Source organism: Cydia splendana, chromosome 9, assembly GCF_910591565.1.
Source record: "Cydia splendana chromosome 9, ilCydSple1.2, whole genome shotgun sequence".
NCBI lineage: Eukaryota > Metazoa > Arthropoda > Insecta > Lepidoptera > Tortricidae > Cydia > Cydia splendana.
Window position 1 is genome coordinate 15,562,536 of NC_085968.1, and position 16,277 is coordinate 15,578,812.

The following is a 16,277-nucleotide window of genomic DNA, read 5'->3' on the forward strand; positions in this document are numbered from 1 at the left end:
TTGACTTTTGGGTATGTCTACAGGAAAGACGTGGACATAGTTTTGTTTGACCCATAGGTACCTAAATACTTTAATAATTAAAGTTTAATGATGTTAACAAAATGGACAACAATTCATTTTCACCACACCAGCTCGGAAAGGCTTACTTTGCACTTCAAAACTTTTTAACAAAATGTTATTTTTGGAGTCGGTGCAGGTGCTTCACTAAGGTGCTCAATTTTGTTTGAGGCTGGCACCGACTCCAAAAATAACAGATTGTAAATATATAAATACGCAGATTTGTGTGATTGATTTCAGAAGTATGTATATACATAGTTCATAGGTATTCACTTGCGTTATTGAAGACAAAATAATTATTTTTTTCTTTTCAGTGTGCTATTGTTTTTGTTGGTCGACTCGTTTCGTGTTAGTGCCGGTTTTTTTATTTCCTTTTAGTTATTTTTCGGCGGTTATTTTTTTTGTTAAAAAGTTTTTATTTTATAATTTTCTGTGGCTATAATTTATACAAATTATTACATGCTTAATTTTTGATTACTTTTAAAATAGCTACCTACCTTGCTTTAGCTATTAACTGTTATATTAATAATCCTACTTTAACTATTATTTTGTTCTGTAATATAAATAAATTACCCCTATTTTCCCACCCTTAGGGTAGGATTTTTTCCAATTTTTTATTATTATTACGACTACTCTGTAAAAGGTTATGCGCGGTCATACGTTACAATCGGTGAGTGAAAAAATCAGTCATCCCCTATTTTCCTACCCTTAAGGTTGGATTTTTTTTTCCAAATTTATATGGGACCAACTTCGGGGTATACCCTTTCCAATAAAAAAATAATTATCAAAATCGAACATCTCTGTAAAAAGTTATGCGTGGTCATACATAAAAAAAAAAAAATATACGCGTCGACTTGAGAACCTCCTCCGTTTTTTTTTTCGTCGGTTGAAAAAACGGATATCAGTTACACTTTGCTATAAGTAATTCACATGTGAGGCAAAGTAATCAAGTGCAAATTTTGAGTTGTTTTCTTATGTTTGCTGGTAGAATTGACTTTTATTACTCTTATGATGATTTTGGATGATAAATATTTAATAACATTCATTTGAATTTGTTTTGTTTGATATTTTACATTTAATATTTGCTTCGGGTTGGTGTGGTAAAAAATTTTGAGTTTCACTCGGGGGCAAATTTTGTTTAACCCTCGTGCTTTGAAACCCTCGCAACGCTCAATTTTGGAATCTTTCGCTTGCTCGGGTATCAATATTGGCACGAGGGGTTAAACAACAACTTTGCCCCCTTGTAAAACAAATAACTATTAATTTTAGTGCCAAAATGGAAAATATACGAAATAATATTAAGTTTACAAGCTTAATTGAAGCAGCTCAAGCAGCTACTAAAACAGCAAGGAGGGCTAACTCATTGATTAAAGAGTGCGGTAAGATTAATTTTATTATTTTTTAACAGTGTATTTTCGGACCTATATTAATTATTGTTCCTTGTGCACAATTTAGGATTACCGACATAATATTTACATTGGTCCCTGCCACTTATTTTCAATCATTTTTAGGGTTCCGTATGATACCTACTGTCACTTTGTTTGGTTTGGAATATAATCAATAACATTTTTTTTAATTATAGCGCCAAAACTAGCAAACGCCATACAAATGAATGACAAATTTGAAAGATTAAGAGCTCAGGTAGCCCGCTCTGATAATGCCTTGGAATCTTCTGTGTCGATACAGGTAAATTTGTGTCGTTTTACTTTACATAATGAGTACAATATCATGTTAGGTTAAATTAAGAGTTAATTTGTTCCGAAATTTGTTGCATGTTTAGATACAGGCTGGCTACTACGTTTACAATTTGTTTACTGCGGCATACTTAGGCCATTTAATAACTGGAGTCGCCTTTAAGAGCTTACCCCTCTGCCGAAAAACTTGCACAATTGTGCAAACCTTTGTATGGACTGACATGGCTATTTGTACGTTACGTACAAATCATGTAGAAATAGCAATACAAAATCCCTCCCCCGCAAAAATCGGCAGACTGTTTTGTACAGAAAATTACAGCCATAACGTCTCCAGTTACTACCTAAATGCTCTAAGGCGGCATATTGTTGATTTGTTAGACCTGTACCCCAAAAGCATAAAATTGTTGTAGTAATTCACCGAATCGCATTTCACCTTGAATGATAAAGATATCACTAGATTTTTTTACTTGACGCACTTTTTCGCGTAGCTTTTGACATTAGTATAATTAAATTGTAGTATTAAATTTTTTGTGTAGTATGTTACCGTAGACGCATTTCGCCGTGATCGACTTTTTCGCGTAGCTTTTTACATTACTACATTAGTATAATTAAATTGTAGTATTATATTTTTTGTGTAGTATTTTACCGTAGACGCATTTCGCCGCGATCGACGTTTGTGTCTTAGATCATTTGTTTTGCTTTCTTTAACGCCAAGTATCCGAAATTAAGAATTACACCCAAGTCTCCAGAATCATCAATCTACTCAATCTTCATACTGTTGCATTGAATCACGTCGCCAATACAATACACGATCGAGGTGAAATGCGACTAAAGTAATAAACGATTGAGTCATAACGCGAAAGTTATATGCACGATCGAGGTGAAATGCGACTAAAACGAATAACGACTAAAATAATAAACGATTGAGTCACAACGCGATATTTAAATGCACGATCGAGGTGAAATGCGACTAAAACTTATAGCCACTAGACAAAAAAGGTATTGAGACACAAACAACACAATTAAATATGAGATCGAGGTAGAGATGGCCGCCGGCGGGTAAATACCGAGAAAATACCCGAAAGCACCCAATCTACCCGATATTTACCCGTATCTACCCAAATTGTTGGGTATAAAAAATTTGTTCGTATAATTGAGGACATTCATTATATAAATTAGATATATCAATATTCTTATGGTATAAATATGAAAATAAGTTAAAATAAAGTATCACAATCACACGACAATTTTTAGACAAAATTAATATAATATTTATTTCAACGAGTGCAGTTCACTGTTTTGTGGTCTAGGAATGTTAATTTATAACGTGTATTTATTTATACTATTTTATAACGTATTATTTACATTTCTTAATTAATTTAAGTAAAGTAAACTTAATTAATAAGTTAATTTATAACGAGTAAGTAGGTGCAACAAAGTCAATCGCTCTATAGCGATTGACTTTGTTGCACCTACTTACTCGTATAGTTCGACATAAAATAGTAGAAAATAATTTTCAAGAACAAAAAACCGACTTCTATGGGAGCCGGTGAAAGATTCTTGTACATAGATGGTGCACTATGTAAAAAAGGAGGCAAAACTACCCACTTTTCTAGTAGGTAGCATTTCGTTTCTGTAAGGGTCGCAGTTTTAGCCTCACGAGTCACGAATCCACTTCTCTGATAGCAGTTCGGTTCTGTGAGGATTGCAGTTCGAACCTAACCAAAACCACTTTTCTAGTAGCATTTCGTTTCTGTAAGGCTCGCAGTTCAAACCTAGCCTAACCCACTTAACAGCGCGTGCGGTGCGGTGTACGCGGGTTTGAGCGGGGCTAGTAAGTTTGACATCATTATACTTTATACCTACATTTTATGGTAGGTAATCATAGTGGTTTATTTAGCTTAGGTATCAGTGGTTTTCCGGGTCAAGGTCCGAGTCCGGGTCCGGGTCCAGTTCCGGGTCCAGGACCAGGTCCAGGTCGAGGTCCAGGTCTAGGTCTTGGTCCAGGTCCAAGTCCAGGTTCAAGTCTAGGTCCAGGTCTGGGCTCAGGTCCAGATAAGAGCCCGGATCCGGGTCAGGTGTGGCTCCAGGGCCAGCTCCGTCAAAATCTAAATTCGAAATTGCCAAACGTATAGTCATTGAAGAGTTCTGTTCTGATCATCATCAGCAGTCCAACTTCATCAAATGCGACAGTTTTTAATGAAAATGCTTGATTTTCTGATGAAAATACAAAAATCTCTATACGCATGCCTTTAAGATTTGAGGAGTTCCCTCGATTCCTAGTGGATCCCATCATCAGAACTCGAGCTTGACAAAAATGTGTGGCTTAAAAACTTAACTTGCTTAACAAACATAACGAAGAGGAAAAATCGCCAAACGTGAACTATGCTTCGTTGAAGAGTTCCGTTCTGATCATCATCAGCAGTTCCACTTCATCAAATGTCACTTTTTTGAATGTATATGCTTGATTTGTTGATAAAACACATAAATCACTATATGTATGCCTTTAACATTTGAGGAGTTCCCTCGATTCCTCATGGATCCCATCATCAGAACTGGGTTTTGACAAAAACGGAGACGAAGATATGGAGTAACAAACATTAAAATAAACACAATCGGATCTCCTCCTTTTGAGATTTGGAAGTCGGTTAATAAATGAGGGCGCCACTTTCTACGTAGCTGTCAAATTTTTGACGTAAAATGCTTACACATGGCAACAATTTATAGTCTGTCAAGCCATTCCCGTCAGTAGAAAAAAGCGGCTAAAAAATGTAGGCGCGAAGGGTTATCGTCCCATAGAAAATTTTAATATCGCGCCTTTTTCTACTGACAAACTTGTTTGACCGACTATAGTATGGAAATTTTAGAGTTCCATTTTATTTAATTTCTACTAGGTATTTTAAGTCCCACTATAGGCGGCAATGGATCAAAAATCGCGTGGATATATTACAAGGTCTGTGGAGCCCTTAACTGATACAGTATCTGTGGTAAGCCGAAATATTTCCTGTCAAATGTCAAATACCTATATTATGTTTATTTTTATCTTGCTAATTATTTTAAAATGGTAAATTTAAAAACGATATTATAAAAGTGCAAGCCGAGCACTTTCATTTGATACCAAAGTCGCCCATACTTTCTTGTAGAAAGATGACCAGAATAGCAAGACCCGCCACAAATAGCTTTATAGCCTTTTAAGCTCTACTAGCTCAATAACCCCTTGATCGAGCCTGCTCATAATTTAATGACTAAAATATAATGCCCTCAACTACACGTTTACCCAATTTCATTTAAATTAGAACAAATTTACTTAAGTTCTTGAGTATCAAACTATCCTCTGATAGTTCAGCTTAAAAACATCGAAATGCCGGGACGTGCCCTAAGCTAGCCGCGTGTCCCAAGTCGAATGTAAGAACTTCGTTCGCTTCGCTCGCTCGTTCGATTATTTGCCTAAAACTAGAGCATGGACGGAAACTAGCGCAATGATTGTTTAATTTTGTTCCATTTTTAGTCGAGCTACTGCCTGGAAAGTATGGAACATATGCGACATAAAGTAGAGATGATCAGAGAGCGCATATTAAGCCACCATTTAAGACACCCCGCGGAAGATCCTGCTGGTAGGTACTTACCTTATTTTTGTTTCTTCTCATATTTATCTTCAATTTATGAGGAAATTCTTCCTAGTAACTTAACCTTTAAATGCATGATTTTTTCTTTTTGCCCGAAATTAATATATGTATCACATAGTTGTTTGCCGATTCTAGGAAAAATAGTAAAAAAAAAAATATAACATTGATTTTCACTGCGAAATCAGTGTTAGAAGTTGAATTGGCTAAATCATATTTATGTAAATATGTAATTTTCAGTAATAGATATAAGATTTTTTTTACTACCATTAGAAAGGTACACTATTTGTGATATACATATGATAAAGTTTTTAAATATAAAATAATTACAAACCCCGAAAACACCGTCAAAATCACATACTAAATATTATCAACTTCTGGATTTTTCCAAGCTTTCCGACTTTTCGTCTTAAAACGAATGTAATTTATATAAATTAAAAATATTGCGTAAGTTTAACCCTTAAATCATTACCCTACTACTTGACGTTTGGTATAAAGGTGGTTCAAGAACGTAAGCCTTTTTGTTTTAATCTGTGAGCTGTCTAATGCTTTGTAGACATTTGGCAACACTATGCATTTAAGGGTTAAAGAAAAGAGTTATGCTCACGTTTACAGTAATGACATATACTAATCTATGGCTCACGTTATAATTATTAACAATAAACTTTCAGCTGTAGCTTTGATAAAAGAACAGTTTGATGATATGCAAAGGAACCTACTTGATGCAAGAGATAATCAAATGGAACTAGCAAGTGCTCATGTACAAACTGCGGAAGATTGTAAAGTATGTCAATGAAATTGTATTTAAGTATATACAATAAGCTCAATGAGTTATAAAAATAAAATATTGCGACTCTCAAGCAGGGAGTAACATACTTATAGGTAACTAGCTCGTTTTTAAGCAGTAGAAAAAAGCTTAACAATCTTGACGTGTCCTGTTATTGAAAAACGCTTTTTAAAAACCAGCATTGAAATAGTTATTTGTTTTACAAGGGGGCAAAGTTGTTGTTTAACCGCTCGTGCTAATATTTGATACCCGAGCAAGCGAAAGATCTCAAAGTTGAACCACGAGCGTAGCGAGTGGTTCGAAAATGGAATCTTGAGCGTTGCGAGGGTTTCAAAGCACGAGGGTTAAACAAAATTTGCCTCCGAGTGAAACACAACATTTTTCACCACACCAACCCGAAGCAAATATTAAATCGTCGCTGTGCCTACAAAAGTCGCTATGTGATTTTTGACGATTTTTAGGTTTTGATGCCATTTTGATCCTTATTTCCATACGCATATGCTCCAAAAACAGCGTTGCGCTTATTCCAATATTTAAGGATTTAACAAATGTAGGTATGTGATGCCTATACAATGAATGCTCTTCCTATAATCGCTAACTGGAATAAATCACATAACTACATTAGCTTATTTGAACAGCAATTACAGACGTGCGCTTGCTATGTCATTCTTGACACATAGCGATATTTTCTACAAGTTTATTGAAAAATGTTTAGATGCGCTTGCGCCCTATATGTAGTTTCTCGCACATAGCTATATTTTTGTACTAATTGGAGTCGATGCTGTGTTTCCAGACCGTGCGTGTTTCGACACATGACGGAATTTTCTTATAACAATCCAGTATCCAGTCTACCGTAATTATGTTATAGGTAAGTACTTTTACTTACCCTCAAGTTGTATACTAAACACGTTAACATGTTCATTTTAAAGTGTATCATGATTGATTTGGCACTAAAAAGTCATCAAGCAAAATAAATTACGTGTGTGTACAAATAATTGAGTTTTGTGACTTTTCGTTACAAGTTGTTGGCAGTTTTAAAGGTAATAAGTGAATGGAAAATTACATAAAAGATAGAAATATGTATTGCCTATTGTATATTTCATGATTTAAGTACTGCGGAATGGAGTATCGAGACAAACCATTCTGGTTTAACGATGCTTTTGGATCAAAATATTATGTAATTGTGATTTATATCTAATAAAAAAAATGTATAAAGTTAGCGCAATGTACTTTATAACATGAACAACATGTAGTGCGTTTATGCATTACTTAAAGACATTTTTTTATATTCTATTATAGGACATTCTTACACAGATTGACTAAGTCCAACAGTAAGCTCAAGAAGGCTTGTGTTGTTGGTACTCAGACAACGATATATATAATATCTAAATACTTAAATACATAGAAAACAACCATGACCAAGCCATGACTCAGGAACAAATATCTGTATCATCACACAAATAAATGCCCTTACTGGGATTCGAACCCAGGTCCATCGGCTTCACAGGCAGGGTCACTATCTTAAAGACAATTGATTATTTTCAACTCGGCTAAAACTCAGCTAGGCAATATCGTGTCGGTTTAATATTGTAAATTTATAGATAATAAATGAAAAAAAAGTAGTAAACATCAGACCAATACATTATTATATTATTCATGTCTTTTCAAAGGAAAATTATAAATAACTAGTACCAGATAATAAATAGTACCAGAATATATGTAGAAGAGTCGTTGCTGTAATCCTTTATTCGTATGCTGTTGGGAGAAAGAAGTGTAAAGAAATATTAGAAGACAACAAAATTTCAATTTACAAGCCACGTAAATACCACAGTGACCCTTGTGTTGCCTACAAGCAAGGAAATATTCATATGTAGTAATATCTAGTTATAATAAAGAAAAGTACGTAAACTATTCATTCATGATAAAATTTCCATTATATCGTCTTAAATATTTTTTTTCTGTTTTATTGAACACCCCCATCATTTTATTAAATAACCATGTGACGATAAAGCACACAAATTGTATAAGGTCCTTAATAATTAAATCTAACCATGTACAGGTTAAGACACTTAGAGGTTTTTACGACTCAAACAAAAATCGCTATGTAACATATTTTTGAAAAAAAAATTTTTTCACGCTATTGAAACTAAAATATCATTTCAGATAATTCCGTAGTATATGTAAAAGTGCAAATACTTTTGTCATAAAAATATTGATATGTTCAATAATTATCGAAATAAACAGTTTTTTGTGTCTCCTGTAAAGTAGGTTAAAAACACATGGCGACTTTTGCACGCACAGCGACTTAATGTAAAATATCAAACAAAATAAACCAAATCAAATCCAAATGAATGTTTTTAAATATTTATCACCCAAAATCATCATTTAAAAGTCAATTCTACCAGCAAACATAAGAAAACAACTCAAAATTTACATTTGATTACTTTGCCTCACATGTGAATAAAATGCAACATAGCTATCAGTTTTTGAAGTGCAAAGTAAGCCTTTCCGAGCTGGTGTGGTGAAAATAATATTATATGTAATAATATATGATGTTGATGTAGCTATAATTGTTACATATTTTGCAACACATTTGCTCGTAACGAAGAACTTATTGAACCGCTTTTAGGCTCATAACCCTAAAAAAAAGCACGCTCGCGTAATATCTAACGCACGCGTGCTCCTTTATTATATTATCGCACTTCTGCGGTAATGTATGATAACACTGATAACCGATCGAGTTAAGATTGTTACTAATAATCTGTATGGAGAGACAGCCTTCTTAAATTGCAGCCTTCTTAAAAAACAAGGACTCGGGGGCGCCGGGGCCCGGGCAGCCTGGCAGCCGGCGCCTGCTCGCCCAAGGCACAGATTAATAAATAGTTACTACGTAACAGATACTTCATTCCCGAACAAAAGCGAAAATACCTACGCTATAATAGCCTACAAAACCTTAATAATAATACCTGCTGCTCAGGACAAGAAGAAATGTACCATAAGTACGCGCACAAAGTGTCGAGACGAGACTGTGTTGCCCGCCGTGCGAGTCACGTGCTAACGCGTCATCGTAAGAATGCGCTAGGGTTGTAGGCATCTACCTATGATGATTATTGTAATAAAACGAATGTTGCGGATCAACCATATTTTTTATTAGTCAATGAAATATGTTTTAGTCTTATATAATGATTTATATTTTTTTCCCTTCTCGGAATTCTCTGTTATTAAATTTTATAGTTGTAAATATCCTAAATCGCGTAAATAATTTTATATACTCAGGAGCAAAGCAACGGAAAATCAACGGTTTTTAAAAGTTGTAATACGGTGCTACCAGGCCGATTAATTATTACGTCGTCAAAATTAATTAAAAATACTTTTTCTAACCCTTCAATATAATTATTAAACGTTTCAGGTGGGACCTTCAGCTCAGCCCGCCATAAAAAGATGAATCTTTATTATAGGCTTTTTCTTTGTTTTTTGACTTTTACACCCATTTACTGCACAATAATTACGTGGTTTCGGCATTTCGAAGCGTAAGCGCGGGAAGCGTGCGGTGCGAGCGTTCAGGCGGGCGTTCGGCGGCGGCCCTCTGTCGGTTGTATCGTCGACGATACGCCGAGCGGTAGGCATATAGCGCGTGGCCTTGAGCGTGTGACGGAGGCCTGCCCAAGGCAGGCAAAAGGGGGCGCGCGCATGGCAGGCAGTATGACAAATGTCGGACTTTTACCTACTGTTTTAGCAATTCTAAAGTTCATTTTTTTTCCTCACAAGTGTGTTGAAAAACGTCATACGAAACACGTGTCCATTGGTCATTACACACATCGGCTTTCTTAATTTAATTACAGTACAGTAAGTATCGCCTCGTGTGTAATCAGAGTAATGACCAACTTATAAGCACACTTCTATCACAATGTACAATACCGTGACTTATTTTTCAAAAGGATTATTAAAAAAAACACACGACCCGAAAAAACACAAAAAAGACACGTCAAGATGGTTTACCTTTTTTCGAATGCTAAAAGTGTAGTACTTATTAGTCCATTCATTAATATTCATACAACATGCAAAGTATTTCGTCATTGTTGTTGGTGGTACTATTTACAATGTTGTATTTGAGACAAAAAAAAGTCATCGCATTTTCCGAATACGCCCTGACGTCATTAAAATAAAATCAGGACTGGGGAATATCGCGAAACTCTGCGTAGGGGGCGCCACTAACACAATTCATCACAATCTAAGGGTCTACCGCGAAACTAGTAAATCGAAATTTTGTTATCTAACCTCTGTATCACTCTTGCATATTCGAGCGGAAAAGAGGCAGATAACTATAGTTCGAATTTCGCCTTTCACGGTAGGCCCTTTGTAAACAAACCGCCTTGATGCATCAATGGTATTTTTTATTATCTCTGAAAACATATCAAAAAACAGTTTAAGGTAAGTAGTAAGGTATTAGGTCATTACCTATGAAATTGGCGTTTTGTACGGAGAATTTCAACGAAACACGAATTTCCATACAATTAATTTTGCGGATATTTTTTTGATGGCTAATTCATACCAAACAAAATTTTTCCAGTAATTTTTGACACCTTTAAGGTATGTTTTCAATATCTCCATTTCTTGAAAATTGGTACCATTAGAAAAATATAAGTAATTTTAATACTCGAACCGACAGCACATGAAAAGACCTATTTTCAAGGCTTAATTCTGAACACTTAACAATCAAAAATAACAATTAATTGTATGTAAAATCGTTGTTTATTGAGTGCACTGTAGTTTTATTGTAATTGTGTATGTACTTTTGTAAAAAAAAAAAAAACTAGGATCAGACTTATATCTATGAACAAAAACGCCAATTTCATAGGTAAGGACCTAATATGTATAATAAAAGTGACTCTTTGGTTTACGATAGGTGCTAGTGCTGTACTCTGGCGACAGAACATTGCAGTAAAACTGCCTATTATTCCAGAAAATTAAAAAAATGCTTGAAATGATCTGCGAAGTCAAAACTAGTCGAGAGGAAGCTGAAGAAATCCTGAAGAATAAAGCGACTGTGGTTGACGTCCATGGTTACCTGTCAAGAAAACATATGGGCGCTGTTGTTGAAGCTCTGCAAGGAGAAATTGATAAGACAAGAGATCACATTACAACCGAGGAATGTAGTTGGCAGGTACATGATAAGAATTCATTCCTGAAATACTTAAAACTATTTTAATGGATTATATCAGGGGCCTATTGCATAATAAAATATAAGCTAATACTATTAGTAATTTTATATGTAATATCACAAATAGTATTAGCTTGTATTTTAGTATGGATAGGCCCCAGGTATAATCAGTTTAAAAATAACCCGGCGTAACGAAGCGAAGCCTTGCCCCGTGTACAACATGCCAATCGCTAACGCTCCGTATCGAACGAAACGCAACTGTCACTGTCACACTAATATGGAAGAGTGATAGAGAGACACAAAGCGATTCAATGGCGAAGCGCAAGCGATTGTCACCTCGTCCAGGCCGCCTGATTACGAACTGTAATCGAAATAGATATAAATTATTTCTTACTTTTGAGGGTCACCTGCAATAATATGTTACTCTTCGAAAGCCGCAAAAATATGTGACACGTTCTTACGGCTCTACAAATAAGATCGGGTCAAATATTTTTGCGGCCTTTGTTGTGTAATATATTATTGCAGGTGACTGTACAGCCACCTGCGATAGGTAACGGGATACGGGACACACTCTAACTTATTCCGCTACAAATAATATCGTATTAGATATTTTTGCGGCCTTTGATGCTACAGACAACCCTTGGCAAACCTATAATATTATTTCGGCCTAATTTTTTCTGCAATTACCTATCCTGCACGTTAATTCTACGTCTGTAACAAAAACAAAGTAATTTTAGCCCATAATGGACTGTAGTAAGCCTACTTATTTTCCACAGGCCTGCATAAATATTTTATTTGCGAGTTTAAATGAAAAATGTGACCGCGAGCAAGTTTTAACTTTGAACCGCTCCCTGCGTCACTATTATGGATCAATTAACGCCGAACTCAATACAATGCTTGATATTGTCGGAGATTACCCAGTAAATCTCTTTAAGAAAAAATTGGATATGAAAGGCAATTGTTTATCCTGCGGAACACCTGGCGACATGAAAGTATCAGACAAATATATGAAGTTTACAAGACGCCTGATCAAGAAACAAGTTGCTGAAAAAGATAATGTCGATATTCCGCCAAAACCTTGCGTTCCTGGGCGGCCGATACCACACCTCGTAGATCCGAGGTATAAATAAGAAATAATATTTATAATTCTAGGTACAGTATTTTTTTTAAGAATCCAATAAATGTCAATATGTGACCAACTCCATCGTTCTTATACTCGTAAATGCATTCTAAGAAAGAGAATGCTTATTCTTGATGATGGATTTAGGATTACTGTGCTTGACGCGGTGCAAGCCTGATTAAGAATAAAGTACCTAGTTATACCTCTGGCAATCCAATTTTGTCATCCATTTTTATTTTTTTAGTTTTGTGCCAACAGACTATATTTTTACGTCTACCCCTTCTCAAGACGCAGTAATGTATACTCATCAAAAACATAAATGTGAAATGAGAGCCAAGTTCAATATTAAGAATATTCGTCGTTGTTGACTTCGCCGGAAAAAGAATTGAGATCTATATGGGTGCCAAGTTCTAGTTTGCTTGGGGTCTAATTAAAGTTCAGGATTTGACTTGTTTAGTTTTTACGTACACGCAATATTATTTCTCCTATGTTACTTTTCTAAAATTTAATCGTCGTCGGCGTGTTTTGTGTTTGGATATATACGGCGCGATTTGGATATTACTATTTCATATCTAGCGAATCTCTAATTCATTTCCCGAATCGAGCCGATTGTCATTAAGATTAGAATACTTAAAATTAAAAGTGGAAAAATTACTGTCTTGGGTGAGACTCACGGCCTCTGGATCGATACTCCAGTGCTCTGGTATCTGAGCCACCAAGACCTCATTCATAGCCAACAAATCTTTCCACCATATGGGTCAAGGGGACCCTAGCGACATCTATCGTAAGAGTGTTACACTCCTTAAACTCCACTTTTATTTTTTCAACTTTTAACGATTCTGCACGTTCAAAATTTAAAATATATATATGTCAATGTTCGAAACAGTTTAAAATTAATAAATTATCGTTTGTAATCCGCAGTGCATTAGTTTGCGATCGTTACTGCGGAGCTTCTGTAAGCAAAAATGAAGGAAGTCTATCATCGACATTTGGAATAGATGTTGCGGATATAAATCCAACACATATGACAGAGATGCGAAGAAAGGTAAATGGCGATCATAATAAATTGTCAAGTTTTGACAAAACAAAAGGAATACTTTTGAACAATATTGTTAAATAGCCTATTGAACATATATGTTAATATGGTTAAACAATAGCCCACACCTCTTGTTTAACAATTTATACAAGCGGAACTCTCTTTCTATATGACTGGAAATGAGCGCTTTATACTTTATCGTGATGGCGGTCAACGGTTAAAATGGTTAAAAGGTTAAGAATGTAGTGTTTGTATATCTACGCAGTCCCTTTTATAATATCGTGGGCGAAAGACGATGCCGTAGCGTAGACGACCACGATAAAGCGCCCATAGAGTTCCGCTGAAGAAAGGCGTGCGTCGCGTGTCTCTAGTTAGGTACCTATTGTGTCTAGGTAATAGTTGGTCAAACCAAATTTGTCAGTAAATAAAAACAAAAAAACTGTACTCATTCTTTTTGGTGCTAGTACTAGTGTAAGACAAAGATAGTATGATTCTCTCTGTCTATGTTTGAAATGAGACAACCCTTTGACCATAGTCTAATAAAACATGGTCTTCTATTCCCAGAGTGACACAGGCCTACGTCACAATAACATGGCCGCTATATATAGCGCTATCGCATATTATCATATAGCGCTGTCGCATGATGACGTAGGCTTGTGTCAGTAAGGTGACCTAGAAAAGACGGGAATGGAGTACCAGGCGGAGTATATTATTATACCATGCCTTTGACAAACTATACCTACCTTATTATTTGAATTACTTGAATTAATTAGGTCAATTAGGTAACCTATGTAATGTAAGTAGAAAATGGCATGATTGAGCCAGGTTTTGAAAGAGCCACTTTCACTATTTTGGTAATGTCGGAACCAACTTTGTCCAAGCATTTATTTATATTTTTTTGTGAGAAAACTGAATTCTCGTCACATAAAATGTCTACAAATATTATTTGCCCGAAACTATTAAAATATAGCAAGTGGCTCTATAACCTGGCTTCTTCATGCCTATTTCCTCCTACCAACTTTACTGGTAATAGGGAATATTAGGCAAAGCTCTGTGTAGGTGGCACCATTAGCACATACAGTAAACAAACCTCATTGACATCATCAATGACACATCACACGCCACGTCAATCACATGGCCTACCGCGAAACACGACAATCTAAAGTTCGATTTCTGCCTCTCTACTCTATCACTCTTGCTAATTCGATCGATAGAGAGGCAGATAAAGAAATTCCGATTTTCGCGTTTCGCAGTGGCACCTGTAAACCAACCGCCTTGGTGCATCAATGTCATAGTGAAAACTTGTCAATAAACTGTTTAAGGCCTAGTATGTATAAGTTACTCTATGGTTTACTAAACAAATTAGTGCTGCACTCTGGCGGCGGAACATTGCAGTAATATACTCCCTATGGTAATATTGGGTCCTTACCTATGAAATTGGCGTTTTTGTTCATAGATATAAGTCTGATCCTAGTTTTTTTTTTTTTTACAAAAGTACATACACAATTACAATAAAACTACAGTGCACTCAATAAACAACGATTTTACATACAATTAATTGTTATTTTTTATTGTTAAGTGTTCAGAATTAAGCCTTGAAAATAGGTCTTTTCATGTGCTGTCGGTTCGAGTATTAAAATTACTTATATTTTTCTAATGGTACCAATTTTCAAGAAATGGAGATATTGAAAACATACCTTAAAGGTGTCAAAAATTACTGGAAAAATTTTGTTTGGTTTGAATTAGCCATCAAAAAAATATCCGCAAAATTAATTGTATGGAAATTCGTGTTTCGTTGAAATTCTCCGAACAAAACGCCAATTTCATAGGTAATGACCTAATAAATTTGATACAATTGTTATTAATTTCATTTCAGGTACATTTTGCCTGCAAACCGTGCATTTGCTCCGAAGGAACCTTTGTTTGAATATATTTTGTAGCAAATATTTAAGTGAGTACCACCTAGTGGTAGGCCGTTAGGGAGACCTGACGGTGACCTAATATTAACTGCTTGTGTATAAAGGAATTTGGATAATAACTGTAGGTAATTTGTAGTACATTGTTCTAATTTTTTTCTATTTTAACTCCATACGTATAGTGTCTTATAGGTACTTAATACTTAGATAATTATTACATTACACTTAACTACTATGTGAATCTTACTTGTATTTTAGAGCGTTGTAATTTTAATTTTACCTTAAAAAAGTAAAAGTAAAAAATATCCCGTGACTTTTTTTGTAAGCACGATCTAGTATGACAGGGAGGCAACACGTCGAACGTGGTTCGCGGTAGGCCCTCTAGACAGTCTAGACAGTCTGGACGCCGTTTGTTTAATACCATGTCGGTGGCAAACAGTCATATGGTCTATCTGATGGTATGCAGTCACAGTATAAAGTAAGTACTGCATCTCAAACTCTCAAATTAAAGATACGTTCGAAACAAGCTGTACCGCACCGGATAGCGCCCTTGGTGCGGTCAAAATATCACTTTCTCGCTCTAACTTATAGGTGCGTCCTTAACGCACGTACGGCAACCACCTTAACACGATCGATACAGGCGCTGCACCGCACCACGGTCGCGGTCGAGTGCGGTCGTTTGTAGACACTTTTACTTATAAATACATATGTGACGTCCCACGGGTAAAGGTACCCTATGGCGGTTGGCGCTTACGCTATTATTAACGCCGCTCCAATACTATTGCGGCGCTATGCGACGTAAGCGCCAGCCGCCATAAGGTACCTTTTGCCGTGGAACGTCACATATATTAAGTTGAATTCAACAATGTGTTTAGTTACACAT

The 16,277-nt window shown here is 35.7% G+C and overlaps 1 long non-coding RNA gene across 1 annotated transcript in view; it reads left to right on the plus strand.

The window, feature by feature from the left end:
• LOC134793710 (uncharacterized) overlaps positions 1 to 16,277 on the plus strand; it is a 192,463-nt gene that overhangs the window by 7,284 nt on the left and 168,902 nt on the right. The window lies entirely within an intron of this gene.